We start from the raw sequence: 18780 nt of genomic DNA, 5'->3' as shown, positions 1-18780 counted from the left end.
GTGAAGTGTGCAGTTCCCGGACATGAATTAAGAAGATTGCCATCGTTGCGTCCTTTCTGGATTGATATGGTAAATACAGATCCATATTTCCTTGAAAAATCCATCCGATGGCATAGTGGTGGCACTGGACTTCGAGGCGAATGGTCCCAGGTTCAGATCCGGCCGGATCCTTGCACGCTTTCCATCCATGTTGGGTTGAGCGGCGAGCTAGCAACTCAGCCTCATAAAAATCAGACAAAAAAAATGCTAAGGAAATGGCAAGGTTTCTGCCTAATGCGCCACAAGGCGTGGAAAGGAACAACAAATTCCTTCAAAGTGGCATCACAGGTAGATACAGTCATAAAGAGAGCTTTTGGCACATTGCTCTTCAAAATCAGAGTACTGAGTATAGGAGCTGGGATGTTATGTTGAAGTTGTATAAGACGTAGAAGAGATCTAATTTGGAGTATTGTGTCTAGTACAGGAAAGATATCAATAAGATGGCGCTACCGAAGATGTGCGACAGCTTACTGATAAATCATAAGACAAGAAATACGACTAAAACCATTACTTATAACATCTTTCATGAAGCAAATTGTGGTGAATTATTACCACAGACTGTGAGGCAGGCAGGCTGGCTGGCGTGCTGAGGTATTCCGAGGCGCAATATCTTCGTGTTCGAGCCGGGGTCGCAGACGGATTTGGGTTCGCTGCTGGAATGATTTGGAGAGGAGTCGATGTGGAAGAGTTTCGATGCCCGTCCACTCAACCCGGGTGCAAGGTTAGATCACTCTAAGCACCGAGCAGATTTGGTGAGATAGAAACCAGTTTTGGGTGAGGCGGCTCAGGCGTATCAGGGCGCTTGGATCCGGGTCCAGGAACGTGGCACTACTCAGTGCTTAGACAATTTGTACATCAGCCCAGATAAACTGGAAGCCTAAGTGTCAGGTATGGAGGGTTGGGCTGAATTTTGCTTGCTCGCCCGCAAATGTTCATTCTTTTTCGTAGCGCCGAGGCTGTGAACTGATTCGGCTGCTGTGCGTTTCCGCCCCGCTGGTGTGAAAACTGTGGACTGAGGCTCGGCTTGGACCGATTCCAGCTGCTCTAAGAGAGGATCTGGGACTCGATATGGTTCGGGATGCTGTTGGCTTGCTTCTATTGTTTGCACGATGTGTTTTTCTTCCTCCCTCCCTTTTGATTTTTGGTCCTTTTTAATTGGGTTATTCGAGTTTCTTGCTTTGTGGCTGCCTGTAAGCAGACAAATTTCAAGATTGTATAATCTATACATTTTCAATAATAAATGTGCTTTGAATCTTTTGAATCTTTGAAGATTGAAAGAGTGCTGAAAAAATTTACAAGGAAGTTAATGGGACTTGAGGACCTGACTTTCAGGGAAAGGTTGAATAGGTTAGGACTTTATTTCCTAGAACATAGAAGAATGAGGCAAGATTTGATAGAGGTATATAAAATTATGAGGGGTATAGATAGGGCAAATGCAAGCAGGCTTTTTCCACTGAAGTTAAATGAGACTCGAACCAGAGGTGAAGGATTAAGGGTGAAAGATGAAATGTTTAAGGGGAACAACGGGGGTCTTTGTCACTCAGAGGTTGGTGAGAGTGTGGAACGATCTACCAGCAGAATCTGTGGATGTGGATTTGATTTCAACATTAAAGAGAAATTTGGAGAGATATGTGGATGAAAAGGTATGGAAGACTATGGTCCAGGTGCAGGCCAATGGGACCAGACAGAATAACAGTTTGGTATGGAGTAGATGGGCTGAAGGTTCTGCCTCTGTGCTGTAGTACTCTATGACTCTAGACTGGTGGATCATTCCCAAGCAAAGATTCCATCCAGGTAGTCAAATCGTTATTCATTAAGATGCCCTTCACACTCCTTTGACCTTTGCTAATAGCCCTGACAGCAATTATTTGCAATAAGTTAATTAATTTTGTATTTTTAGCAATCGAGGGCCAGAGCAATACAAGGTCTGTTTCTAGAGGTTAATTCCTGCTCTCACTGACTAATGTCTATTTTGTTTCAGGACAGGCAGATTTGACGGAGTTTCCGAAACAAGTTGGGGTGGGGGGAGGGGAGCCAGCTCATAGTGAGAAATTTTAATTCACTCAAGGCACTAGTATCCGGATTCAGCCTTGATTTTCCCACCTACCACCTCAAAACAGCCTGAATCTTCAAAAGAGCTACAAGGTAATGTTTCAGCTCTATAAATCCCTGGTTAGAGCATACTTGGAATATTGTGTTCAGTTCGGTGTAGGAAAGATGTGTAAGCTTTAGAGAGGGCGCAGAGGAGATTTACCAGGATGCTGCCTGGATTAGAGGGCATGATTTGTGACGCTCTTATACATACTTCCTAATGCAGCCCCAATAAGAGGAGCATAGGACTGGCAGAGAGCTGAGTCCCAAATGACCTTTGTCATTTGAACCGTTTTGAAGAATTCTCTCTCAAACAAATGCCTCATGCAAACATCATAATCTGTTTGGCAATCCAGTTGCCAGGTGATAAATAAACCATTTGACAGTGTGGTCAGTGCTGTGGGGCTTGGAAACCGGTAACTACAGAGATGTAGCTCTAAGCTCCATCTTCGTCATGACTTGCTTTGTTTTATTCACACACTTTGCCTCAGGGAGAGACGTTTAACCTCTGGACCTGTTGATAATCCGCGATGATTGCCAGAAGGTCACAATGATTGTGCATGGTCAGGAACTGTTTGGTTTAAAACTGTGGGTTTATTTTAGCCCTGCAATCAGTTATTCCTCTTTTCTTTCCTTCAAGTGATGTTGTGAAACCCAGCTTCAATCCCATCTCTTCTATATAGCATCCAAACTTACGACTACAATTCCCTCTAACACTTCATGAACCGACTACAACTGGTTCAAAGCCTAGCACTTATAAGACCATCAGACATAGGAGCAGAATTAGGCCATTTGGCCCATCAAGTCTACACTGCTGTTCAATCAATGTTGATTTGTTTTCCCTCACAGCCCTGTTCTCTTGCCTTCTCCTTGTAACCAGTGAGGACTCCTGCAAACCTAACAACCACTGCTTTAAATATACCCAGTGACAGCCTTCTGTGGCAAAGAATTCCACAGATTCATCACCCTCTGGCTAAAGAAATTTCTCTTCATCTCTGTTCTAAAGGGACATCCTTGTATTCTGAATCTGTGCCTTCTCATCAGACATTCTCCCACTATTGAAAATAGCCTCTCCCTGTCCACTCTATTTAGGTCTTTCAGTGTTCAGTAGGTTTCAGTTAGAGCCCTCTCATTCTTCTAAACTCCAGTGAAGGCAGGCCCAGAGCCATCAAGCAGTCCTCATATATTAACCCTTTCCTTCCTGGGATAATGCCAGAGTACCCGTTCTTAGATACAGGACCAGAAACTGCTCACGATATTCCAAATGGAGTGTGACCAATGTGGTCTAAGTTCTCAGCATTAGATTTTGCTGTTATATTGAAGTCCTCTTGAAATGAATGCTAACATTGTAATTGCCTTCAAAGCTGTTCAGCTACTTATGGTGCTACTCCAGGGAATACAGTCTAGGCTTCTCCAGTCCCTGTCTCTGAGATTCCTCAGTCCTAGAACCCTTGCAATAAACCTCATCTGAACTCATTCAAGGATCTTATCTTCTTTCCTAATTGTGGTGACACAGTGAATAATCTGGATACAAAATAGCTCTCTTGACATGAATCCAAACTAGTCACCTTGTTATTGGAAGGATGCGGAAGCTTTAGAGGCTTTGTGGAGGAGATTTACCAGGACACTGCCTGGATTAGACAGCATGGCTTATAAGGATAGGTTAACTGAACTAGGGCTTTTCTCTTCGGAGTGTAGAAGGATCAGAGGTGATAGACGGAGGTGTATAAGATGATATAAGACATAGAACAAGTGAACAGCCAGAGACTTTTTTTCCAGGGCTGAAATGGTTGACATGAGGGATATAATTTTAAGGTGCTTGGAGGGAAATATGGGGGAAATACCAGAGGTAAGATTTTACAGAGAAAATGATCAATTCATGGAACACCCTGCTAGAGTTTGTGGTGGTGACAGATAACATTAGGGGCATTGAAGAAACTCTTAAATAGCCATATGGATCACATGAAGATGAATCTCACGGTTGTATAATTTCTACATAATTTGATAATAAATGTACTTTGAACTTGGGATGATAGAAAAATGTAGGAGGGAAATGTTAGATTGATGAGAGTAGGTTAAAAGGTCAGTACAACATCATGGGCTGAAGGGCCTGTACTGTGCTGTAATGTTATGCGTTTGATGTAATCCCACCGGTTTTAGCTAATGAGGTCTTTGAGTCCTGATGAAGGGTTTCCACCCAAAACCTTGACTGTCCATTTCCCTTCATCGAACCTGCTGAGTTCCTCAGGGGTTCTGTGTGTGACTTTGGGAGAGTGTTTGATTCTGACAAATTAATTTAATTTTCTTTATAATGTCTTCACAGCTTCACATTAATGATAGCGGCAAAGTGTGGAATTTGCAACTCATCCCCTCAGCAGAATTAATGCACTATCTTCTCTCTGGAGATGCATAACTTCAAGGGAGGCTTTGATAGTGTGTATCCTGGTTTTGTGGGCTTAGAAGTTAACTTGTGCAGTGCACGAGATTTCAGGCAGCACCTTTGCAGATTTTTGAAGTGTCTCATCGCTAATGAAGTACTATTTTAACATAGGCAGGTGCAAATGTATGCAACATTTGAGCGATTTTTGGATAAGAACATGGATGGGAGGGCTGTGGACAGCTATTGTCCAGGTGAAGGTTGATGGGACTGGGCAGAATACCAGTTCAACATGGACTAGATGGGCCAAAGGTCCTGTTTCTGTGCTGTAGTGCTCTTTGACTCTATGATTCTAAACCAGAGGTTCCCATCCTGGAATCCACAGACTCCTCGGTTAATGGTAGGGGTCCATGGCATGAAAAAGTTTGGGAATCCCTGCTCTAAAGATTGCACGCAACAACTGCTGCTGTGGAGGCCCGGTCATTGGGTGTATTTAAGGCAGAGGTTGATAGGTTCTTGATTGGACATGGCATCAAAGGTAATGGGGAGAAGGCCAGGAACTGGGGTTGAGGAGGAGAAGAAAAAAGCATCAGCCATGATTGAATAGCAGAGCAGACCTGATGGGCCAGATGTCCTAATTCTGCTCCTATGTCTTATGGTGTTATGGTCCAACCAATATGTAGGCAATAAGCTTCCATTGTACTGCAACAGGACATTCTGCTGATGGATGGATAAGTAAATAGGGGAAGTCCAGGACCAGAGGTCACAGCCTCAGAATAGAGGAACACTCATAACACGCTGGAGGAACTCAACAGGTCGGGCAGCATCCGTGGAAAAGATCGGTCAACGTTTCGGGCCGGAACCCTTCGTCAGGACCGTAGAGGGAAGGGGCAGAGGCCCTATAAAGAAGGTAGGGGGATGGTTGGTTCCAGGTGAAAAACCAGTAAGGGGAAAGATAAAGGGGTGGGGGAGGGGAGGCAGGGAGGTGATAAGCAGGAAAGGTGAAGGAGGCATAGGGGAAAACACAATGGGTAGTGGAAAGAGGCGGAACCATGAGGGAGGTGATAGGCAGCTGGGGGAGGGGGCACAGTGACATAAGGATAGAGGAAGGGATGGGGAGGGAATTACCGGAAGTTGGAGACTAAAATGTTCATACCAAGGGGCTGGAGACTACCTAGACGGTATATGAGGCATTGCTCCTCCAACCTGAGTTTAGCCTCATCATGGCAGTAAAGGAGGCCATGTATGGACATATCTGAATGGGAGTGGGAAGCAGAGTTGAAGTAGGTGTCCCCCTCCCCCAGCTGCCTATCACCTCCCTCATGGTCCCACCTCCTTCTACTACCCATTGTGTTTTCCCCTATTCTATCTTCATCTTTCCAGCCTATCACCTCCCTCCCTGCCTCCCCTCCCCCACCCCTTTTTTTTTCCCCTTACTGGTTTTTCACCTGGAACCTACCAGCTTTCTCCTTCCCACCCTCCCCCCACCTTCTTTATAGGGCCTCCGCCCCTTCCCTCTACAGTCCTGACGAAGGGTTCCGGCCCGAAACATCGACCGATCTCTTCCATGGATGCTGCCCGGCCTGCTGAGTTCCTCCGGCGTGTCGTGAGTGTTGCTTTGACCCCAGCATCTGCAGATTATTTTCTGCTCAGAATAGAGGGATGTCCATTTTGAACTGGGGTGAGGAGAAATACCTTTAGCCAGAGTGTAGCAAGTCTATGGAATTAATTGCCCCAGATGTCTGTGGAGGCCAAGTCATTGGGTATATTTAAAGCAGAGGTTGACAGGTGCTTGATTAGCCAGGGCATCAAAGCTTATGAGTAGAAGGCAGGGGAATAGAGTTGAGAGGGATAATAAATCAGCCATGATGAAATGGCAGAGCAGACTCGATGGGCTGAATGGCCTATTCTACTCCTGTTTTCTGGTCATATAAAGACCAGGACTCGTGGGATAATCTGCATTGCTCTTTTTTAAAACAGCAAGTGGAAATTCTTTAAGTTTACCTTCAAGAGTAGCTGACAGTCTTATCATTACATCCCAAACACAGTGTTTTGTTCTGGAGTTCCACTCTGAAGCTGAAATGTGGATTAACCGCTTGCTTTAGAGGTTGGGCTGAGTACAACCACCTAACTGAAGGGGGAGGAAAGGAAAGACAGCAATCAGCAGTGTACATCAGCCCCAATCATCCTTTCCCTCTTGTACTCTTCATTTAATTAAAGCAGCACAATAAGTGATGTTCAGATGAAGGACCTCAACCTAAAATATCAGCTATCTATCTTACCTCTCAGCTCTAAGCTTCTTACTTCATCACTCCTTCCCCACCCACCAACCAGCTTCTTCCACACCTGGCTTCGCCTATCACCTCCCAGATCTAACTTTATCCTCCCTCCTCCACCCACCCACCTTCTCTCCTCACCTGACTTCACCTATCACCTGCCAGCTTGTACTCCTCCTGCTCCCTCCACCTTCTTACACTGGATTCTGCCCCCCCCCCATTTCAAGTCCTGATCAGGGGTTTCAGCCCGAAACGTTGACTGTTCATTCCTCTCCATAAAGGCTGCCTGACACAGTGTGTTCCTCTAGAGTTTTGTGTGGGTTCAAAGTTCAAAGTAAATTGACAATCAAAGTACTTATATCTTATCATCTACAACCCTGAGGTTCATTTTTGAGAATGTATATACTACCTCAGCATTCATTTTCTTGCAGGATTGACAGGGAAAAGGAAACGCAGTAGAATGCAAATGAAGACCGGATGTACAAATAAAGATAATACTGAAAGAAAGCGTTGCAAAGAATCCCTGAAAGTGAGTTTGTAGGTCATAGAATCTGGCCAGTCCTGATGAAGGGTCTTGGTCCAGAACATTAACTGCTTATTCCTCTCCACCGATCAGGGTTTTTCCAAATCTTTTTATGCAACAGACCACTACCATTTACTGAGGGGTCTGTGGGAACCCCTGCCGTAGATGCTGCCTGAACTGCTGAGTTCCTCCAGCATTTTGTGCACGTTTCTCGAGATTTCCAGCATCTGCAGAAGCACTTGTGTTCAGAGTAGTGGTGACTGAAGTTACCGTATTTACACCGGATCACAAAACTGATGGTTGCAGGGTAATAGCTGTTCCTGAACCTGCTGGTGTGGGATCTCAGGCTTCTGTAGCTCCTGCATGATGATGATATTGCGAAGGGGACGTTGCCCAGATGATGGGGGAGGGGAGGTGGGGGGGTCTTGTACCAGCACTCCATGTAAATGTGCTCAATGGTGGGGTGGGCTTTGCCCGTGGTACACTGGGATGTGCCCACCACTTTCCTGAGTGTTTTCCATTTCTAGGCAATGGTATATCCTTACCAGACTGTGATGCAGCCAGTTAGGATAATCTCCACTGGGCATCTATAGAAGCTTGTAAAAGTGTTTGGTGACATGCAAAATCTACACAAGGTTCAAAGAAGGTAGAAGTATTGTCGTGCCTTCTTTGTGATGATACTTACGTGCTGGTCCCAGGACAGATCCTCTGATATTCAGCCCAGTCCATCACAGGTAAAGCCCTCCCAACCATTGAGCGCATCTACCTGAAAGACTGTTGCAGGAAAGCAGCATCCACCACCCAGGGCATGCTCTTTTCTCACTGCTACTAACAAGTGGCCAAGTGGTTAAGGTGTTCGTCTAGTGATCTGAAGGTCGCTAGTTCGAGCCTTGGCTGAGGCAGCATGTGTGTCCTTGAGCAAGGCACTTAACCACACATTGTCCTGTGACGACACTGGGTCCTAATGCCCTTCCCTTGGACAATATCGGTGGCGTGGAGAGGGGAGACTTGCAGCATGGGTAACTGCTGGTCTTCCATACATCCTTGCCCAGGAAGCTCTCCAAGGTGCAAATCCACAGTCTCATGAGACTAACGGATGCCTATTTATTTATTTAACAAGTAGAAAGTACAAGGACCTCAGGACTCACACAACCAGGTTCAAGACCAGTTACTACCCCGCAACCATCAGGCTCTTGAACAAAATCCACTAACCTGCCCATCTGTTGAGATGTTCCCACAACCAATGATCTCGCTTTAAGGACTCTTTATTTTGTTGTGTCATGTTCACATTATTTATTGCTATTTATTTATATTTGCATTTTCACAGTTTGTTGTCTTCTGCACTCTGATCGATCTTTCATCGATCCTGTTTACAGTTACTATTCTATAGATTTGCTGAGTATGCCTGCAGGAAAATAAATCTTATGGTTGTATACGGTTGACACATATGTACTTTGATAATTAAATTTGCTTTTGACTTTTTTTTGGTCTGTTAACACCAAGAAACTGAAAGCTACTGACCCTGCAAACCCCCAATGAGGATTGGCTCATAGATCTCCAGCCTTTCTCCTGACGTCCAATTGATGTAATATAGGAGATGAAGTCCACTCTGGTAGCACTTCTATTTCCAGCCAGCAATGTTAGCCCTCAGGATCTGCACAATGTTGCGACAATGCTGTCATAGGAGCTGCTGTCTCACAGCGCCAGACCCCAACGTTCAATCCTGACCTCTGGTGCTGTCTGTTGTCGAGTTTGCTTACTCTCCCTGTAACCGTGTGAATTTACCCTGGTTTCTCTGGTTTCTGTCCACATCCCAAAGATATGTAGATTGATAGGTTAAGTTGTAAGTTGTCTGCAGTGCAGAGGTGAGTGGTGGAATCCAGGATAGTTGATAGGAGTGTGTGGAGGACCAAGCAAAATTAGCTGCAAAATAAAAATGGATTCCTGACAGCTGCCATGGACACGGTGAATGGAAAGATCTATTTCCATACTGTGTCCCTCTATGAACTTGTGACCTATTGCGTTAAAGGTGCTAGCCACCATTCCTAATTCTCATCTAAACATGACTGAATCACAGCCCCCAAACATCGACAACACCTTCCCCTTCACCTGGCTTCACCCAACACCTGCCAGCTTGTACTCCCTCTTCTCCCACCACCTTCTTATTCTGGCTTCTTGCCCATTCCTTTCCAATCTTCTCAGTCCAAAACATTGACTATTCCTCTCCATTAACACTGTCTGACCTGCTGAGTTCCTCCAGCATTTTGTCTGTGTTGCTCTGGAGTTCCAGCGTCTGCAGAATCTCTTCTGTTTATGACTGACTTCAGTTCCGCAATCCATAGAAACATGAGTGTGAGATGAGCCCGCCTCTGCCATCGTCTTTCCAGAGAACGCAACCAAATTTTATCCAACCTCTCCTTATAGCTTATTGCTGTCTAATCCAGGCAGCATCCTGGTCAATCTCGTCAACACCCTCTCCAGAGTCTCCACATCCTTCCTGTAAAGGGGTGACCAGAACTGAATGCAGTCATGATCTCATACCTTCATCTTGAGGGAAGGACCACCCGCAGAATTAACAAAGCTGCTCCATTTGTCATTCTGTGCTGATGGAGTAATGAGGCATTGATCATTGGCCCACATCCAATGATCAATATGTCAGCACCAGTAGCTTCAGGCACCAAAGTTACGTTGGTGAAGGAGGCAACCAGTTTGGTTAAAAATAAGATTCAGTAAGTCTAATATTTAAGGTATGGTTTCAGTTATCCACCTTTGCATGTCCTCATACTCATCCTCTCTCCCCTTTTCTCTCTCTCTCTCTCTCCCCCCCGATCTCTCCTCCTCTGTCTCTTTCCATATATATATATCTGTTGTGCCTCCCTCCCTTCCCCTCTCCTTCTCTCTCCCTCCCTCCCTTTCTGTCTCACACTCTTCCTCCCTCTCACCCTCTCCCTCTTACTCTCATTCTACCCCCCTTCTATCCCCTCCCTCTCCGTGCTTTCCCTCACTCTTCCTCTCTCCTTCTCTCCTCTCTGTCTCTCTCTGCCTCTCTCTCCTCTTCTCTCCCTCTCCTGAATCTCTTTCTATCTCTCTCTGTCCTCTCTCTCTCTCCCTCTCTGCCCTCTCTTTCTGCTTCTCTCTTGGTCTCTCTCCCCCTTTTCCTGTTTCTCACTCCCCCCTCTCTGTTTCTCTCTCCCCCTCTCCCCCACCCTCACTCTGTCTGCTGTTGTATTATTGCATTTCATTCACTCATTCAGGGTTCTGGATGTGAAACACATGATAAGCGCACAGAAAGCTCTTCAGATGCAGGAATCAGTGGCATCAAACGATCCATTGAAGTAACTCAATGTGTCGGGCTGCACCTGCGTAAGAGGTGCAGGAATTGCCAATGTCCTGGGTTGAAGCCCTACATCGAGGACAGAGAGTGGAGAGGGTGATGGTCAGTATGAGGAGAAGAGCAGTGACATGAGCCCCAGATAATTGGTAGACTGAGGAGGATTGGGGTGGAAATGGCAGATGAAGGCGCAGGGGAGGGGTGAGCAGGGAGGGGTGCAGTGGGGAGACAAAGGCAGGTAAATGATAGAGGCAGGCAAAGAAAAAATCAGAAGTGATGAATGAGAATTATCCCTCAGAACTACAAGCACCTTGTACAATTCCATTAGAACATTCAGTAGAACATTTTAGCACAGCTTAGACCCATGTTGTGCCGACCTTTTAGCCTGCTCCAAGATCAGCCCTCCTCTCCTGCATCGTCCTCCATTTTTCTTTAATTCATGTGCATATCTAGGAGTCTCTTAGATGTCCCTAATGTACAGTATCTGCCTCTACCACCATCCCTGGCAATGCATTCTGTGCAACTTCCACTCTCTGTAAAAAAAAATGTAATATTCCCCCCTCCCCAATCAATTTAAAATTATGCTCACTCGTATTAGCCATTTCTGTCTTGAGAAACAGTCTATGACTGTCCACTCTATGCCTCTTACCATCTTGTACAGCTCTGTCAAATAGCCTGTTATCCTCTTTCACTCCAAAGAGAAAAGCTATAACTCGTTCAAACTATCCTCATATGACATGCTGTCCAAATCCAGACAGCATCCTGGTAAATCCCCTCTGCACTTTCTCTAAAACTTACTCACTTGAATCAAAACTGATCTTTACTTTAATCTTCACTTGGGTGCCCCTTGCTACATACCCATAACTAAAACATATTGCCTCCCAATCTCAGTTTTGAAGTTTTGTTTGATTCCACACCTAAAACAGCCTCTTTAATACACAATACTCCAGGTGCAGCCTCTCCGGTGTCTTGTACAAGTGTAACATAATGTCAAACTCCAATACTCAAATGGCCTGAGAGGTGAAGGTCACAGTCTCAGCCCAAAACGCCGACTGTTTATTTCCCTTCACAGATGTTGCCTGACCTGCTGAGTTCCTCCATCATTTTGTGTGTATTACAGTGTGCCAAGCACTTTCTTAACTACCCTGATACATCTGAGACAAGAGGTTCACATGACTATGACATAGGAGCAGAATTAGACCATTTGGCCCATCGAGTCTGCTCCATGGTTGATCTTTTTCTCCCCTCCTCTGCTCCACTCCCCAGCCTTCTTCCTATAACCTTTGAAACCATGTTCAGTCATGAACCGATCAAGCTCTGCCTTAAATACACCCAATGACCTGGCCTCCACAGCTGCCTGTAGTAATAAATTCCACAAATTCACCACCCTCTGGCTAAAGGAATTTCTCCGCATCTCGGTTTTGAATGGACATCCCTCTATCCTGAAACTGAGCCCTCTTGTCCTAGACTCCCCCATCATGGGAAACATCCTTTCCACATCTGCTCTGTCCAGGCCTTTCAACATTCAAAAGGTTTCAATGAGACACCCGCGCCCCCCCCCCCCCAATTCCAGAGAGTACAGACCCAGAGCCATCAAACATTCCTCATATGATAACCCTTTCAGTCCCGGAATCATCCTTGTGAACTTCCTCTGAACCCTCTCCAATATCAGCACATCTTTTCATAGATCAGGAGCCCAAAATTGTTCACAGTACTCAAGGTGAGGCCTCACCAGTGCCTTATAAAGCTTGAGCATCACATCCCTGCTCTTATATTATAGACCTCTTGAAAGAAATGCTAACATTGCATTTGCCTTCCTCACCACTGACTCTACCTGTAAGTTAAGCTTTAGGTTGTTGTGCAAAAGAACTCCCAAATCCCTTTGCATCTCAGATTTTTGGATTTTTTTCCCTATTAAGAAAATAGCCTGCACATTTATTTCTACTACCAAAGTCCATGACCATGCATTTTCCAACATTGTATTTCATTTGCCACTCTCTTACCCATTCTCCTAATCTGTTTAAGTCCTTCCGCAGCCTTCCTGTTTCCTGAACACTATCTGCCCCTCCACCAATCTTTGTATCATCTGCAAACTTGGCAACAAAGCCATCTATTCCATCATCTAAATCATTGAAATACAGCAGAAAAAGAAGTGGTCCCAACACGGACCCTGCAGAACAGCACTAGTCACTGGCAGCCAACCAGAAAAGGATCCTTTTATTCCCACTTGCTGCCTCCTACCAATCAGCCAATGCTCTAACCATGCCAGTAACTTTCCTGTAATGCCACGGGCTCTTAACTTGGTAATCAGCCTCATGCGTGGCACCTTGTCAAAGGCCTTCTGAAAGTCCAACCATAAAATATCCTCTGTTTCCCCTTTATTTATCTGACATGTAATCTCCTCAAATAATTCCAACAGATTCATCAGGCAAGATTTTCCCGTAAGGAAACCATGTTGACTTTGTCACCAAATACTCCATAACCTCATCTTTAAGAATTGATTCCAACATCTTCCCAACCATTGAGGTCAGGCTAACTGGTCTATAATTTCCTTTCTGGTGCCTTCCTCCTTTCTTAAAGAGTGGAATGGCATTTGCAATTTTCCAGTCCTCTGGCACCATGCCAGAGTCCGATGATTTTTGAAAGATCATTACTAATGCCACCATAATCTCTACCACTACCTCTTTCAGAACCCTAGAGTGCAGATCATCTGGCCTGGGTGACTTATATACCCTTAGGTTTTGCAGCTTTTTGAGCACCTTCTCCCTTGTAATAGTTACTGCACTCACTTCTCTTCCCTCTCACCCTTCAACTTCAGGCACACTGTTAGTGCCTTCCACAGTGAAGAGAGATGCAAAATACTGATTTAGTTCATCTGCCATCTCCTTGTCCCCTGCTATTATTTCTCTGGCCTCATTTTCTAGTGGTCCTATATCCACTCTCATCTCCCTTTTATTTTTTACATACTTGAAAAAGCTTTTACTATCCACTTTGATATTTTTTGCTAGCTTGCTTTCATATTTCATCTTCCCCCCCAATGATTCTTTTAGTTGCTTTCTGTAGGGTTTTAAAAGCTTACAAATCCTCTATCTTCCCACTGTTGTAAGCCCTCTCTTTTGCTTTTACATTAACTTTAACTTCCCTTGTCAGACATAGTTGTACTTTTTTGCCATTTGAATATTTCTTTGTTTTTGGAATACATCTATTCTGCATCTTCCCCATTTTTCCTAGAAACACACACCATTGTTGCTCTGCTGTCATGCCTGCCAGCACCTCCTTCCAATTTACGTGGCCAACTCCTCTCTCATACCACTGTATTTTCCTTTAATCCACTGAAATACTGCTATGTCAGACTTTTCTTTCTCCCTTTCAAATTTCATGTTGAACTCAATCATATTGTGATTATTACTCCCTAAGGGTTCTTTTACCTTAGCTCCCTAATCACCTTCAGTTCATTACATAACACCCATTCCAGAATAGCTGATCCCCTAGTAGGCTCAACGACAAACTGCTCTAAAAAGCCATCTTGTAGGCATTCAACAAACTCGCACTCTTGGGATTGATTTCCAACCTGATTTTCCCAAATGACCTGCATGTTGAAATCTCCCATGACTATTATAACATTGCTCTTTTGACACGCCTTTTCTATCTCCTGTTGTAATCTGTGGTCCACATTCCAGCTGCTGTTGGGAGGCCTGTATGTAACTGCTATCAGCATTCTTTTACCCTTGCAGTTTCTTAACTCAACCCACAAGGTTTTAACATTTTCTGATCCTATGTCACATCTTTCTAATGACTTGATGCCATATTTTACCAGCAGAGCCACACCACCCCCTCTGCCGACCTTCCTATTGCTCCAATACAACGTGTAACCTTGGACATTCAGCTCCCAACTACACCACCCTTCAGCCACAATTCAGTGATGGCCACAACATCATACCTGACAATCTGTAAAAGTGCAACAAGATCATCCACCTTATTTCTTATACTCCGTGCATTGAGATATAACACTTTGAGTACTGCATTTGCTACCCTTTTTGATTCTGCATCCCTAATGCACTGATACTCACCCTGCTGGCTGCAATTATGTCCTATTGTCTGCCTGCCCTTCCTAACAGTCTGATTATGCACTATCTTTGCTTTTTTCACCTTCCATCCTATCCTGAGTCCCTTCAGTTCCCACCCCCAGTCAAATTAGTTTAGACCCTTCCCAACTGCTCTAACAGACTTTCCCGCAAGAATATTTGTTCCCCTCGGGTTCAGGTGCAACCCGTCACTTTTGTACAGATCATACCTCCCCCAGCAGAGATCCCAATGATCCAAGAACCTGAAGCCCTGCTCCTTGCACCAGGCTCATTGAATAAGGAAAGGTTGAATAGGTTACAAATTTATTCCCTTGGAGCATAGAAGATTGAGAGGAGACTTGATATAAAATTATATAAAATTATGAGGGGTATAGGTATAGTAAATGCAAGCTGGCTTTTTTCCACTGAGGTTGGGTGGGACTTCTAGCAGAGGGCATGGGTTAAGGACAAAATGTGAAAAGTTTAAGCAGAACATGAGGGAAAACTTCTTCACTCAGAGAGTGGTGGGAGTGTGGAATGAGCTGCCAGTGCAAGTAGTGCATGTATTTTTGATTTCAACATTTAAGAGAAGTTTGGATAAGTGCATGGATGGTAGGGCTGTGGTCCCAGTGCAGGTTGATGAGAGTAGGTAGGATTAGATGGGCCAAAGGGCCTGTTTCTGTACTGTACTTCTCCATGACTCTATGGGAGGATGTAGTCTGCATTAATTAACCGGTAAATCAGTGGTGATTATCACCTGGTTTGGATGAATCTCTTCTTCATTTGTCCATTTATGGGAAATGGTACCACGAATTTATTTAATGGTCTTGCACTAATGGGCTTGAAATGAGCGGCTTCTTGGACCATTTCAGAGGGCAAAGAAGAGCCCACTTATTGGTGGGTCTGCAGTTACAGATAAACCAGGCCAGGTAATGGTGGTGGACTTCAGTACGTGAAGGAATGACCTTTGGAATCTGGAACACACTGCTTGAGGAGGAGGTGGGGCAACATTTTAGAAGTATCCACATAAACACTTCAAAGTTCAAAATAAATTTATTATCAAAGTACATATGTGCCACCATATACTACCCTGAGATTCATTTTCTTGCAAGCATTCAGAGTAGATACAAAGAAATACAATGGAAACAATGAAAAACTTCTCACAAACAAAGCAACACATAAAATGCTGGAGGAACTCAGCATGTCAGGCAGCATCGATGGAACTGAATGAACAGTTGGCATTTCAAACCAACACCCTGCATCAGGACTGGAAAGGAAGGGGGAAGACACCAGAATAAAAAGGTGAGCTGGGGTGTAGAAGGATAGCTGGAAGCTTATTGGTGAAGCCAGGTGGATGGGAAAGGTAAAAGGCTGGAGAAGAAGGAATCTGATAGAAGAGAAGATTAGACCATTGGAGAAAGGGAAGGAGGAGGGGACCCAGAGGGAGGTAGTAGGCAGGTGAGGAGAGGCAAGAGGCCAGAGTGACGAATACAAGAAGCAGGGATAGGGTGGGAGTTTTATTTTACTGGTTATAAATGCCATCAGGTTGGAGACTACCAAACAATCAATGCACAGTAAAAAAAAAGACAGACTGTATAATGCAAAAAAAAAGCAAATAATAATAACAATTAAATAAATAATAAATATTACTGAGCATATGAGTTGGAGAGGCCTTAAAAATGAGCCCATTGGTTGTAGAATCAGTTCCATGTTGAGGTGAGATGAGTTATCCACGGCATTTCAGGAGCCTGATGATTGAAGGGTAATAACCATTCCTCAAGCTGGTGTGGTGGGACCTAAAGTTCCTGTACCTCCTTCCTGATGGTAGCACGGAGAAGAGAGCAAGGAATCGATGGTGGGGGTCCTTGATGATGACACACAACATACTCCACCACTGAGTCTGTGTCTTGTTTCTCAGACTTTATGTCCCTGGTTTACTGACAAAGCAATACCTTCATTGCCGACACCAGCAATTCTAATTTCAAGCAATTCTATATTCTAGGGGTTAGTTCAGTTCAAAAATTCAGGGTAAATTTATTATCAATGTACCTATATGTCCCCACATAGAAACCTGAGATTCATTTTCTTGCAGGCATTCACAGTAAATACGAAGAAACACAATAGAATGAATGAAAGACTGCGCCCAACAAGGCAGGCAAAAACTGATATGCAAAAGATAACAGTCTGTTCAAATATAAAAACAAAAAATATAAATAAATAAGCATTAAATATCTTGATCATGAGATGAACAGTTCTTGAAAGCGAGTCCATAAGCTTTGGGGACATTTCAGTGCTGGGGTGAGTGAAGTTATCCCCTCTGATTCAAAAGCCAGATGGTTGAGGGGTAATAACTGTTCCTGAACCTGGTGGTGTGAATCTCCTGAGGCTTCTGTGCTTCCTTCCTGAAGGTAGCAGTGAGAAAAGAGCATGGTCTGGATAATGGCGGTTTTTGATGATGGATGCTATATTCCAGCGGCAGCATTTTACGTACATGTACTCAGTGGTTGGGAGGGCTTTACCCATGATAGACTGGGGAAATTAAAGTTCCCCAACTGCCCCAGTGAGATTCACACTTGATTCTCTCTTAGTTCAGTGGTTTGGATACAAGTCCAGTAATGCAAGTACTAATGGAATTATGCTGTTTAAGCTGAAACACTACCTCTCATTGACCTCAACGGAGTAGACACTTAAGACACATCTGGGCAAACACTTGCTTGCCAAGGTATAGTATGCTAGCATTGGTGAATTGGATTGGTTTAGGTGGGTGTCTGATGGATCACATAGGTTTAGTAGACTGCAGGGTTTGGTCCTGTACCGTAAAATTCTTCGACTCTTTACACGACTGGACATATTACTGGAGATGGATTAGATTAGGATGAAGCCCTTGAGTCATCCTCAGTCAGTGACTTGATGAGATACTGAAACAAACCCAGCATATGGAGGGAAGACCAAAATGCGTCCTCCATGTTGCCAATCCTGGCACAGACTCCAGAAACCAGAGCCAAACAGAAGTGGCAGTGGGATTGGGAATTTGCCTTTTAGTTGCTTGCTGAGCTGCTGATGAAAATTCATTTGGAAGCCTTAATAACTAATGCCTTACAGAACAAGTCTCCGGAGCCAATGAGGCAGGAAGGAAAATGGGCTTCTATTTTCTTTCTGAGATGAAGACTTGTAAGAGGAGATTTGATCTCTACATCTCCTGGCAGACTTGCTGACTGTCTTGGTTGCCAGTGAGGTTTTGCCCTGCTGAAAGCAGTTTGGGAAGGAAATCTTCTCGATTACATTAGACTTATTTGTTACCTGTATATTGAAACATACAGTGAAATACGTCGTTTTGCATCAACAATCAACACAGTCTGAATATGTGCTGGGGCAGCCCACAAGTGTTGCCATACTTCCAGCATTGATGTAGCCAGAACTAATGCCTACAGCTTACAAACTGTGTACTTCACTGTACAGGTGCACATGAAATACATGGGACTTGACATGAATTCAATATTAGCTTGATTTGTCACTCACACATGGAAATATTGAAACGCACAGTGAAATGCGTCATTTGCGTCAAAACAATCAACAAAGATTGTGTTTCGGACAGCCCATAAGTTTTGCCAGGCTTCTGGCGCCAACGCAGCATGCCCACAACTTAGTAACCACAACCCATACATCTTTGGGACGTCGGAGGAAACTGGAGTGCCCAGGGGAATCCCATGCAGTTCTGGGGAGAGTGTACAAATTCCTCTCAGACTGTGGTGGGAATTGAACCCTGAACAGTGAACACTGGTGCTGTAAAGCAATACACTTATTGCTACACCACAGTCCTGCCCTATCACCAGCGATCAGCCAGTTTTCAATGGATCAGGTTTAATATCACCAGTATATGTCATGAAATTTGTTGTTTTGCAGCAGCTGTATACAGTATGGTGTAATAATAAAGACTATAAATTACAATAGTAGTACGTACTGTATATATTTAAAAAAAAAACAAATTACGTAAGTAATGCAACAAGCAAGGAAAATATAATGAGTTAGTGTTCATTATCCGTTCAGAAATCTGATAGCAGAAAGGAAGAAGCTATTCC

The 18780-nt window shown here is 44.2% G+C and overlaps 1 protein-coding gene across 5 annotated transcripts in view; it reads left to right on the top strand.

The window, feature by feature from the left end:
* adgrl2a (adhesion G protein-coupled receptor L2a) overlaps positions 1 to 18780 on the top strand; it is a 958846-nt gene that overhangs the window by 379674 nt on the left and 560392 nt on the right. Inside the window, exon 3 of one of the 5 annotated variants that reach the window (XM_072273295.1) lies at positions 7215 to 7312. The exons of the other annotated variants lie outside the window; for them this stretch is intronic. The gene's annotated coding sequence lies outside the window, so the exon portion shown is untranslated. The remainder of the gene's footprint in view (positions 1 to 7214; positions 7313 to 18780) is intronic. 5 annotated transcript variants of the gene reach the window in all.

This window comes from Mobula birostris, chromosome 12 (assembly GCF_030028105.1).
Source record: "Mobula birostris isolate sMobBir1 chromosome 12, sMobBir1.hap1, whole genome shotgun sequence".
Classification (NCBI taxonomy): Eukaryota; Metazoa; Chordata; class Chondrichthyes; order Myliobatiformes; family Myliobatidae; genus Mobula; species Mobula birostris.
The sequence above is the reverse complement of the archived record's forward strand: the minus strand, read 5'-3'. Positions and strand labels throughout refer to the sequence as shown.